Raw genomic sequence first — 12174 nt, forward strand, 5'->3', positions numbered from 1 at the left:
TCACTCACCCGAGGCAAGATATCAGAGACTGGCAGCAGGGACCAAATGGCTAAAGTAACGGAATGCCAACTTTCTAAAAGTGCCTTTTCAGAATTGCAATTTAAACTCCAACTTCTACTTCTCCGTAAGTTGTGATTTTAAATTGTGATTCCAGAGACACTAAACTCACAAAGTATATTTCTTTCAGATTGTGAATTACTTTTATGTTGTAATAAGGTAATTCCAATGTTACCCTGTGGGAGAGATAGGCCTTTCACTAGTGAAAAACAAGTTTGGGAGTTTTTCGCTACCAGGGCATGTAAAACTTAAAAGTACATGTCCTGCCTTTTAAATACATTGCACCTGCTCTCTGGGTTGCCCAGGGCCTAACTGGGGGGTGACTTGTGTGTTAAAAAAGGGGTAATTTTGCCAAGTCAACATAGGAGTGTAAAACTGTGCACACGGGCTCTGCGATGGCAGGCTTGAGACATGGTTAAAGGGATACTTAAGTAGGTGGCACAATTAGTGCTGCAGGCCCACAAGTAGCTTTTAATTTACAAGCCCTGTGCACATGGAGTGCACTTTACAAGGGGCTTACATGTAAATTAAATATGCCAATTCGGCATAAGTCCATAAATATTACCATACTAAGGGGAGAGAGCACAAGCACTTTAACACTGGTTAACAGTGGTAAAGTGCACAGCGCCTTAATACCAGTTAGGCAAAAGGGAGGAAGAACACCCTAAGCTGTCAGGTCTAACACCGGCATACCACCCAAATAGTGCATAAACTGCAGTTGTACTTTTGTGTATACAGTATAGTACTTTGCCCATTTCCACAATCTTCGTTGGTAGCTCTCTACGGCTGCAAAAAATAACAGGAACACTATTGTAACATATTTAAATCAGATCCAGGACTTCACTAGTGTAACATTATCTGAAATTCCACTAACACAACCAACTTTTTTGGATATGAAAATAACCCGCTACACTCACTCAAATTAAGATTACGACAGTGTGGAAGCAAATACATCATCCATTTGGGTACAGTACCTCATGGACTAAAGGATGCAGAACTGCACTTTAGGCTCAAGTAACATCTCAGAATAGGGACGTACATACTGGGACATTCTCTAGTGATCACTATCAATGAGTCAACTGCTCCCACTAAGCTTCCCTGTAACTATAGTCACAGACAAACTCACAGAAGAAATGGCACGGGGAGTTTTCCTCAGCATGCCGATGAACACTGTGTGACCATCTACTCCAAGGCAGTAAAAAACGTCTGTAGCACATTTTTGCTAGAAATACAGTTGGTATTGTCAATCATAGAACGTGTTGTAACACTCGGATTCTAAATGGAATCTTTGTATTGATGCATACCTGTTCCGTCTATATTAATGTTTACAGTAACCTGCCACACACAATATGGTCTTCCATTTTTAACTTTTAATTCTCTCACTCTACATTGTTTCTGAAGGATCTTCTGAACTATGTAATCCGAATAGCAATCATACAATTATAACTTGAGATACCGTAGACCCCTCTTTATGGACATTAGCTATTTTTTTGCCTTTCCAACACAATTACTTTTCCTTTTCCTAACTGCAAGATGACCTCCATATTTGATTTGTAATGTCACTAGCCTTGTGTTTTACGTCTGGCTGGGTAGTCTGACCAGATCATTTTTAACGACGAACCCTGTCTATCTCTCTCAAGACGACCTTCCAAACTGCATTAGAAAAGAGAACCAGCTGTGACTACGCCGACCACACTAGGAACATACCCCATAAGGTATGAACAGGCGCTCTCCAGCGCCACGACCCATTCTAAGCCTGCACTTCCAGGTTTTTGATTATCAGTTTTCAGCCTGCTCCATTGACAAGATACCATTTTGCTCTTTTTTAGGCTCTGGGGCAAAACATGTCTTTGGATGGCACAAGTATCATATTTCGCATTACCACTCTGATAACAATTGCGCTCTCCCTTCCAAAGGCTGAAAAATTAGCCCTGTCTCCCGGGCATTGGATTTATTCTTTTCCCTGATAACATTGTGAAAGAAAACTCTTTTTCTCCATACAGATCTGCTAAAAGAACCCCGGGCTGATTAGGACACACATTCAAGCTTCTCCCTCTCTCTCTCTCTCTCTCTCTCTCTCTCTCTCTCTCCTCCTCTCTTTCTCTCTTTCTCTCTTTCTCTCTTTGTCTCTTTGTCTCTTTGTCTCTTTGTCTCTTTGTCTCTTTGTCTCTTTGTCTCTTTCTCTCTTTCTCTCTTTCTCTCTTTCTCTCTTTCTCTCTTTCTCTCTTTCTCTCTTTCTCTCTTTCTCTCTTTCTCTTTCTCTCTCTTTCTCTCTTTCTCTCTTTCTCTCTTTCTCTCTTTCTCTCTTTCTCTCTTTCTCTCTTTCTCTCTCTTTCTCTTTTTCTCTCTCTTTCTCTCTTTTTCTCTCTTTCTCTCTCTTCTCTCTCTTTCTCTCTCTTTCTCTCTCTTTCTCTCTCTTTCTTTCTCTTTCTTTCTCTTTCTTTCTCTCTTCTCTCTCTTTCTCTCTTTCTCTCTCTTTCTTTTTCTTTCTTTCTCTTTCTCTTTCTCTCTCTCTTCCCCAACCCCTCAGATCTAGTCTGTACCATGACAGATTGACCTGTTTACTCTCTCCGCCCCGGGTGTTTAAACTTCTTTTGGTACTGTTTGACTACAATGTTTCTCAAATGGGAAATACAATATCACAATCTTTTGGACATAGCGTTCACAACAAGGATCCCAAAGTGTACTCATGCAGGGACCCTATTACCAAATACACTTCCTCTTTCCTTAGATACAAAATGCAACTACTTAGTCATTTATTTCTGAGACTCTCCTCTTCCTAAAATTTTCGTTTTTTTTTTTTTTTCAAATATGGGTATCCTTGCGTCCCTCCTGTAATGCTACCACAAATGCGAGAATAGGGTTATTATGTTCTCCAAAGACTCGCAAAACTGATATCGAGAGTAGATGGTACATACCTTTCTCTTGACATATATTACTTTTGAATCTTGTCTGCAGGCTCCTTTTTTTATAGCTTTTTTTCATCATTGTTGCATTGAATCACTGGATAATGAGTACATATCAGTTTGAACCTGATTTTTGTAGACATCATGCTTACCATTTTTGTTTCACAAAAAAGCGCTGTGTTGCTAATTGCTTTATATATCATGTCCTGATGTGCATAAAATGTGTTACATCCTTGAGAAAGCCCAAAGCCTGCACGCCACAAGCTGGCAAATAGGTTTTAGCTGTGGTTTCCTGAACAATGAACCAAGAATAAACAGTCTACAAGGAACTTTAACTGTTTTTAGTACTCGCTCACTAAAACAAATCATGTTCTTAACTATGTACTCTTTCATGTCATGATCTATGATAATTATATTAATAGAAACTATGACTAACTAGGTGCAAGCATCCACTAACCCTTGTCAACAGAGTAGGGCCCAGGGTTCTATACTAGGAGGGACTGTACCTCTGAAGATGCCTTGAACAACAGAGCCTCTTTCTGGTAGCTAAATACCTGACATGATCCTCCCTTGCCAGAGCACACAAACTCAGCAGATGTATGGCAGGTCATGACTGGCATCCTTATTCTGAGGTGTATTCAATCAGTCATACAAAAGGTGACTTTCAAGTCAGGTCCTCTGTGAATCTGAAGCCTAATTCAGCTTCTTCAGCTTAGTGTAGCTTGGTTCCAGTGGCACAGTGAGCACAGGACCCAGGTCTTCGCATACCCTTGGTCACAAACTGTTACTTCAAACACATAAAAGATGATGGGAGGAATGATTGCAATAAGCCTAACTACTTACAATTAAACCCAGCCAGATGCAAATTAGTCTTAGTCCTGCTCCAATAGGACCAGTAGAGCCCAAAGTGTCAAACCATGTCTTCTCCAAATTAGAACACAAGCAACCCAAGACTAGTTTCAGCCTCGTTGGGCTTTTTCAGTCAGGTGTAGCTTGGTGGTGGTGGATGTCATCCTCTCCACCAGATACTCTACCAGGAAATTCATGCATACTGCAACAAGCTTGTAAAGTGATGTGGTGCCATGGCCACCGACTCTTTAAAAGCAAAGTTCTTTGATATCCATTTGTTTGTTTCATGTTTAGCTCAGCAAGGCCTTGCCCTGGGCACTGTAAATGTTTATTTACCAGCCTTTTTGGCCTTGCCAACCCAACTGTCCTTGTTCAAATCACTAGTTGTGAGGAGGTTTAAGAAACATTTGACACACATTTCCTCCCAGTTTGTGATTCCCAAGTGGGACCTTAACTTGGTCTTGACATTCCTAATATATAAAGCCTTTGAGCCTATGCATAGATGGCCACTGCATCTTCTGATTGAAAACTGTCTTTGTCATTTCGATCAGTGTTAGTTCATCATGTGAGTGATCTGCAGGCACTTTGAGTGCAATCACAATATACCATTGTCTTTTCAGCCACATTTGTGCTGAAGAATATGGCGACCTTTTGGCCTAAGGTTGAGACTCCCATTCACATCAGGAAGTCAACCACTTTAATAGTGTTCTGTGCTCCCCCTCACTCCTTGGAAGGGGAGGAAAGGCTCTATTAGTTGGACCCCAAAAGAGCATTAAGGTTTTATATTGATTGTCCCAAGGGCCATTTAATGGACTTTAAAGATTTTCTGGAGCAAAGAAAGGGAAGTTTATTTTGTTGAGGAACCCGTCAAGGTGGATAGTCCTCTGCATCAAGATCTTCTATGCATTGGCCAATGAAGCAGCCTCCTGCAATGTCTGCTAGCCCATTCCACCAGGGACAAGGCTGCTATCACTGTGTTGGCCATGTGCTAGGCTGAGACAAGTGCTTAGGTAATTACGTTCACAAAACACACCCTCCTTGATAGTCCTATATAGAAGAAAGGACATTTCATTGGCTTTGTCCTGCAAAACGTCTTTGTTTTAGTCCATTTCAAAGACTTCTACCTTGGGGGGTACACTGGAGTGGTGCATACCTGCAGCTGTGCTGCGTCACTTTTGAAGTGGTAGGAATCATCACTGAGCTGCTTGGTGTCACCTATTATCTCATAGAAAACTTGCTGAAAAACTGCCAATATCCAGTCTGGTGTTACAGAAGGTAAGTAGCTTGTTCAGCTGGTATTTCCTGAGCCTGTGAAGCAGGGGGAAGACAAGTTGTGCCCATTATGAGAAAAGGGAATCAGATTTTCTTTCTGTGCATGCTACATTAAACTAAGGGCCAGATGTAGCAAAGTGTTTGCGCCTCGTAAACAGCGAAAAACGCCGTTTGCGAGGCGCAAAAGCCTCTTTGCTATGCAGAAATGCATTTTGCGAGTCGGATCCGACTCGCAAAATGCATTTCCGACTCGCAAATAGGAAGGGGTGTTCCTTCCTATTTGCGACTCGCAATGCTATTCAATTTCATTTGCAATCGTGAAAGCGGTCGCAAATGAAATCGCAGTTACCATCCACTTGAAGTGGATGGTAACCCATTCGCAAACGGGAAGGGGTCTCCATGGGACCCCTTCCCCTTTGTGAATGGACACAAAAATAATTTTTCAGAGCAGGCAGTGGTCCTATGGACCACTGCCTGCTCTGAAAAATACCGAAACAAAAGGTTCCGTTTTTTTTTTTTATAAGTGCAGCTCGTTTTCCTTTAAGGAAAACGGGCTGCAGATAGAAAAAAAAAACTGCTTTATTAAAAAGCAGTCACGGACATGGTGGTCTGCTGACTCCAGCAGGCCACCATCCCCGTGAGTGCCCATACTCGCAATGGGGTCGCAAACTGCGACCCACCTCATTAATATTAATGAGGTGGGTCTTTGCGACCCCATTGCGAGTTGCAGAAGGTGTCTGAGACACCTTTCTGCATACCAAATTGCGACTTGCAATTTGCGAGTCGCACGGACTCGCAAATTGCAAGTCGCAATTTGGTTTTTTCCTACATCTGGCCCTTGGTTCTCTCTTAAAAAAAAAAAAAAAAAAAAAAAGAAAATATGCTGAAAAGCATTTATTTTCAAAACTGTTACCAAAGACATACGATTGGAAAAACTTCTGATCCAGTATATGAAAGTGGATACTCACAGCAGTATCAGCTTATAGATCTTCTATTTCAGCAAGGGGACACATATGGATGCGCTCATAGAAAGTGCAAACTGTACAAAAGTCAAGATTAAGCCACTTTATATTAATTGTAACTAAGCCTTTTGGCTAACAGTAGGAATATCTTATTAAAAAAATCAGCTGAAGATAGGAAGCTGGGGGTACTAAGTGCTAGGCTCAGGTTTGACGCAAGAAGAAACCTTGGTCCAGGAAAATTTGCTTTGTTGCCTTTTTGCAACCCTTTTGATGAAGGGGGCATGACCGGGAGCCCCATCTCAGAAGAATCTCAAACAAAATCCTAGGACTAAGCAGCATCCACATACTGCCCATTCCATCTGACCGAGGACACGTGTATGACTGGTAAGTAGGAAATCTGCTTTCGTTGATTTGCACAGTATCCTAGGTTATAAATATCGTAAGAGAGGGGTAGAGAATAGAGTTTAAGGAATGCTTGGAAAATCTTAAGATATATATAGTTTTTTAAACACATTGCCTCATAAACCCATTAACGAGCCAAGCAATTCTTCAGCATTTTTTTAGGGGCTGCAATAGCTGACGTCCGGAATAGTTCCAGTGTCGGAAGCAGAAAAGGGGAAAGATTGTTAGGTTATATTGTTTGTGGTGAGGAAACTATTAGGTATTCCAAGCTGATTCGTGAGCTCACGAGGGTTAATCAATATCTGCTGAGACGACCGGTCACCATAGTGACTAGACAGTCAATTCTGCCACTGATTTCACAGGGAGATTTCTTGGCATTCCTTGACTTGCGCTTTCTGTCCATAAGGAATACTTAATCTAACTAGGTTTCTGCATTTGGGGACAGCATTACCGGTTCAGGGTGCTGCCTTTCAGTTTCACTCTCTCTATCCTTTAACGTGTTCAACAAACTACTGCCACCCGTAGTGAATAATCTCCATATCCAAATTATTACGCTTTTTACTTATTTGGATGCTTTATTATTTGAATCTGCTTTTTTATGTGGAAGAGGGTGTCAAGACAGTACGAGTACTGTGGGGGAAGCATGGTTTTCTATTGAATCTCAAAAACTACCATCTGAAACCTTCAGAGGCACTGAACTGCTGTTTACGTTATTGATTTTTTTTTATTTATATATAATGCCCAATAATTAATTCCTCTGTCCCTGTGTGGGATTTTACTGTTGGAGTTCAGGAGCCATATTTAAAGTGGTTCATAAGACTGGATCAATCATTCTTACTTGAGGTAGTTTCATCCATTAATTTACAGGTGGAGATGATGCCACTAGTCTTTTTTTACCTTCGCGCACTTAAGAAGAAAGAGGGTGCATCTTTTCAACATGCGTACGGGTCTGTCGAAATATGAGAAGAGAGCAGCAGAATACCCGGCTTTGTTTGTGACTTTTGCAACCTCAGGATGAGGTTCAGACCATCAACCTCAACTTTGAATAGAATGGAGAAGCAGGAGGTCTGTTTGGCATACGAGCTGAGTAGCACTCCTATGGATGGAGGAGGTAATGCTTGGTTTACATACCAGTAATCCTCATTATTCCTAGTCATAGTTTTCCTTTTCTCTAGTCCTATGTGAATGCCTATGTAGCCCTGATATAAATGTAAACAGCTACAGTAAGCAGCTAGTGCATAGATAATGAGATGAAGCTTGAACAATGCATTAGGACATTCCTTATTACCTCAGTTATTTTCTAGTTAGGAGGTGGGACTACGTTTTTAAAAGGGGTGAGTATATGTTTAAAAATGAAGAGCCCGGTCTGTGTCAAAGGGGCAGAAAAACTATGAGGGCTGCGACAAGGCATACTACTGAGTAACCAACGCAAGGGGCAGCACTGAAACTGGAAGAGTGTGAGAAGTGAACAGAGTGGAAATGTGGACATAAGAGAATGAAGAGGGGAGAAGAGGGTAAAGAAGAAGGGGCAAAAAGTAGAAGGGACCGAAGAAAAGGAGGATGGGGAGAAGGGCATGGCGGGAAGGAGAGGAAAGATAGGAACAAAAACGGGTTAGGCACGTTGGGGGAAATAATTATGTGGGAGATAACGATTTAAAATAGATGTTTGAGGAGGGATTTAAAAAGGGTATAGTGTGAAGAAGTGTTTTCACAGCAGAAAGAAGGCCTCAAATAGGGAACATAGAGGGGAAGAAACAATAGAGTTTGGTGAAACCCTGTTGGTGACGAGGGGGCTGGCTAGTGCTTGTACTCCTTCTGTCTCTTCTCTAGTAAGTCTGCACAGCTGCAGACCCACCTGTGGTCTCTTAGGATAGCCAGAGTGTCTCCAATACCAGTCCTATATATGTTAAATTGTACAAGTTCCCTACCTGCTGTGCTATTAAACAGCAGCCGTTTACAGCTACAGTGAGTAATGTGCTGCGACTCTTCAGAACTGGGCCATGTAACTGCTCCTGGAATCTAGCTCTGTGATCTTCCTCCAATAGGGCCAAATGCCACTGAAAGCTGAGGCACTACATATGACTGTGCATTAGAAAAATACTCTTCTGCCGAATAAGAGTAGGATGAGGAGATAATCTTGTTTTCAGAAGACTACTCAAGAGTTGGCTCTTTCCTTCATAACCACCATATTCAAACAGCTATGGACTGCATATGCCTGTGTTGATAAATATTTTTTATCTGATTATGTGTATATTCTAGATATATATAGTTTCTTTAGAAAATATGTATCGTTAATGTCATAACAAAAAACTACACATATACTCTTTAAACCTGTTTAACTAATGTATATTTACTCACGGTTGAAATATGTATATATATGTACATATGTGTGTGTATTTATGTGTGTGTGTGTGTGTATATATATGTGTATGCTATTCTATGCTTAACATATTCAGAGATCATTGCATAACTCCTAGATAAGTTGTTATATTAGATACTTATGAATCCCTGCACTCATTTTATGTCACACTGATTAAATGTTTATTATCATACGTATTTGACTATTCAAAAATTGAGTAAAGATAAATAAATGTTAGAAAAGTACACTTATTAATTTACTTCAAATATTACAAATCTTGAAAGTCTGCGTTTATACAATACTATTTTTCTTCTCATATTATACCCATTATTATATGCCTTGGACATATATTCCTTTACTATCTACTTACATATTTATTTATTTATTACTCTAGTCCTACTGTACTAGAGAAAAAATAAAAAAATAAAATCTATAAATACAATTCAAATTATAAATAAATAAATAAAAATATATTTATATTAATAATAATAAAGAATAAATAAATTACATAAAACTGATCAAAATGTGTATATATATATACATTTATAAATAAAACATTTTATATTTTTACTCTCTTGTAAGCTTTACTTTGTCTACCCATCACCATGTGTCATGTCTCTATCAATCTATCCTCCATTCCCACTCCAACTCATCCCAAATACATTCTACTACTTTCATCTCCTAAATAACCCTGCCTAACTCTTCCCTCCTCTTCCACATCTAACTCACCCAAACCTCAGTTTACTACCATGATCTCTCAAACAACCCTACTAAATTCTCCCTCATTTATCTCACCTTTAACTCATCCAAAACCCCTTCTGCTAACATGATCTCCCTAACCCTTTCCACAGACTCTTCCCTCCTCCATCTCCCCTTTACTCATCCCAAGCCTAAATCCTATTACTATAAACTCCAAATTAACACTTCTGGATTCTTCCCTCCTCCACCCCTCCATTACTCCAGTCAATCCAACTAGCAAACTCACATATCCGCTGCTCAAATGAACTCATAATAATACTAAAGGTGTACTCATATTTCCCTATACAAATCCACCACTAATCCCTTTTGGGTTCCGGAGTAGCGTGCTACTCGCCGAAAAGCGCTTCAACGCCTCGTCAGGGGTAGTAAGCACTATATAAATACTATTACAATTACAATTTCAGTAGTAACAGGAACCTTTATTTTGTTTAGGTTGTTTACGTGCTACTACCTAACTCAATATGGCTTCAAAGCTTGTCAAGTATAGGTGGTGCGTTGTTTATAGCACATTGCTAGAACTGGTGTTAGATAACAGTCATCTGAAAGCAATAAAGAGTGCCTGGAGATTACTTACCATCAACTATGCCCCCAACAAAAAGGCACTGCCTAGAAGGAGCAAGAGTCATCAAAGTCAGTTTTAGGGTTCTGAAACACAGGGCATATATTACATCTGGAGGGGCTGTCTTGAAAACTGTACTTTTATGCAAATGCCAGAGTAAAGAGTTGAGTTTTTTGGGATCGTCTGTTTTAAGGTATGCATTTCCCACCTAATTTGAGAAGGTAGGCATTTACATAGGGAGAAACCCTCCACTTGGTGTGTAGTGGTCGACAATAGTATCTTGTGCTTGTGAGTGTGTGTGAACAGTCGGGTCTACAATAATGTCCAGTCGGTGGACTTAAGGCTTCTGGTTGGTTGGCATGAGACAGATTAACAATGTAGTTCTATGAGTAGACATAAAGAACCTTGTGTATGAGAAAAGCCTTTGTTTTAATTTCTCTTTCTTTTGCTTAATACCAGAGGAGGGACTTAGGAGCTGAGTGACATGGCTGTGTCGTTTCAGGACAGACTGTAGTCAAGATGCATAGTTTTGTACTCTGGAGTGTTTTAAAATAGCACTGTTGACAGTGCAGAGCCCCTATTGTGAAAAGGAATAGGCTTACTTTGCTTTGATAAGTGTGGTTTTGCAGGAAGGAAATGCACCAGAACAACTTACCAATGGGATCTTGACTAGAATCTCCTGGTCAGTGGTGTCAAACAAGCAGATAGAGCTAGTAGTGTCAGTGCGCAGGGTTGGTCCTGAATTAAAGACGTTTTTCCTTGATGTTTATTCATGTGAGATGTACCCCTAAGGATTTAAATCTTGACTGAAAGTCACTTAAAATGCCCTTTGTCTGTAAATGGGAGGACAGTTGCAGGCACCAACATTTTCAAGTTCTTTTGTGTCTCAAGGAAGAGGGGAGATAGGTGTGTTATTTGCTGCATTGCCAGGTTTTCCAGTGAAGTTCTTCAGCATGGCTGCAATAATTGATTGCATAAGGGCCAGGGCGATGTTTTCACTGGATAGCAAGGTATTGATTAGATTGGTAATGCCTGGTATGAGGTCCCAGAGGCAATATTCATGACGTTGGCATCACAAATGTCCCAGAAAGTAGAGAAATTCTTAAAGGAAGCTTAGAAGTTACAAACTTGTGCAAAAGGATTGCACAGGAAGGTGTAAGAGGTTTAGGGCATGACTTTAATGCCTGTGGATAGATGGCCACAATGTGAGCTCCCCAGGCATCCATTTTATTGTTATGCCCGAAGAGTGTTCAAAGTTCTGGGGATCTGAAGGACCCCCAGAAGATAACACAATCCCCTTATAGCTGCAGAACAGTTGTTGAGAAATTTAACAAATATGCAGTTTTGATTTTGAGGGGCAAGATATAAACATAATAATCCTCATTTGGAGGTAATCCGAAATATCTGGCAATAAAAGGGCATAGGAGAAATAATTATCACACAGTCTTATCTAGGATGGATTTCACTGAAGGAATCCGGGCTTCCTTGGTTGGGAAAGGGAAACTGTGTGGGTGGGTTTTTTGTGACTCGTCAACCATCTTCATAAGTGAGATACATTCTATCAATTATACTTCTTTTATTTTTGTGTGTATTATTTATCTCTTTTATAAATTACTCCATCTCCATGTGTCTCCTGGAGAAATGTGTAAATCCAGCTAGTAGTTCCAGGATTGAGCTAATATAACGTATGATGAGTGAGTCTGTAATTTGTGGGGAGCAGGGATTATTTGTTTAAATGGATTTTCTGTAAGTGTGAAAATATGGGGGTTGGAAATGGCCTTTCTGCAGGGTTACCCCCAAACTTTTTTGCCTATATCCTTCTCTTTTTCTGACCTAATGTTTGCTGGCTTTAGGTCTCTGCGCAGTTTACCACTGCTAATCAGTGCTAAAGTGCATGTGCTATCTCCTTAAAACATGGTGACATTGGCTCATACCCAATTGGCTTATTTAATTTACTTGTAAGTCCCTAGTCAAGTTCACTACATGTGCCCAGGGCCTGTAAATTAAATGCTACTAATGGCGGCAGCACTGGTTGTGCCAACTACATAA

At 40.3% G+C, this 12174-nt stretch overlaps 1 long non-coding RNA gene across 2 annotated transcripts in view; it reads left to right on the forward strand.

The window, feature by feature from the left end:
• LOC138302010 (uncharacterized) overlaps nt 1-12174 on the forward strand; it is a 164895-nt gene that overhangs the window by 24961 nt on the left and 127760 nt on the right. Inside the window, exon 3 of one of the 2 annotated variants that reach the window (XR_011205217.1) lies at nt 7316-8679. The exons of the other annotated variant lie outside the window; for it this stretch is intronic. This is a non-coding gene — a long non-coding RNA (uncharacterized lncRNA). Of the gene's footprint in view, nt 1-7315; nt 8680-12174 lie in introns of those variants that run through there. 2 annotated transcript variants of the gene reach the window in all.

The sequence above is a fragment of the Pleurodeles waltl genome, chromosome 6 (genome assembly GCF_031143425.1).
Source record: "Pleurodeles waltl isolate 20211129_DDA chromosome 6, aPleWal1.hap1.20221129, whole genome shotgun sequence".
NCBI classification, from domain to species: Eukaryota; Metazoa; Chordata; class Amphibia; order Caudata; family Salamandridae; genus Pleurodeles; species Pleurodeles waltl.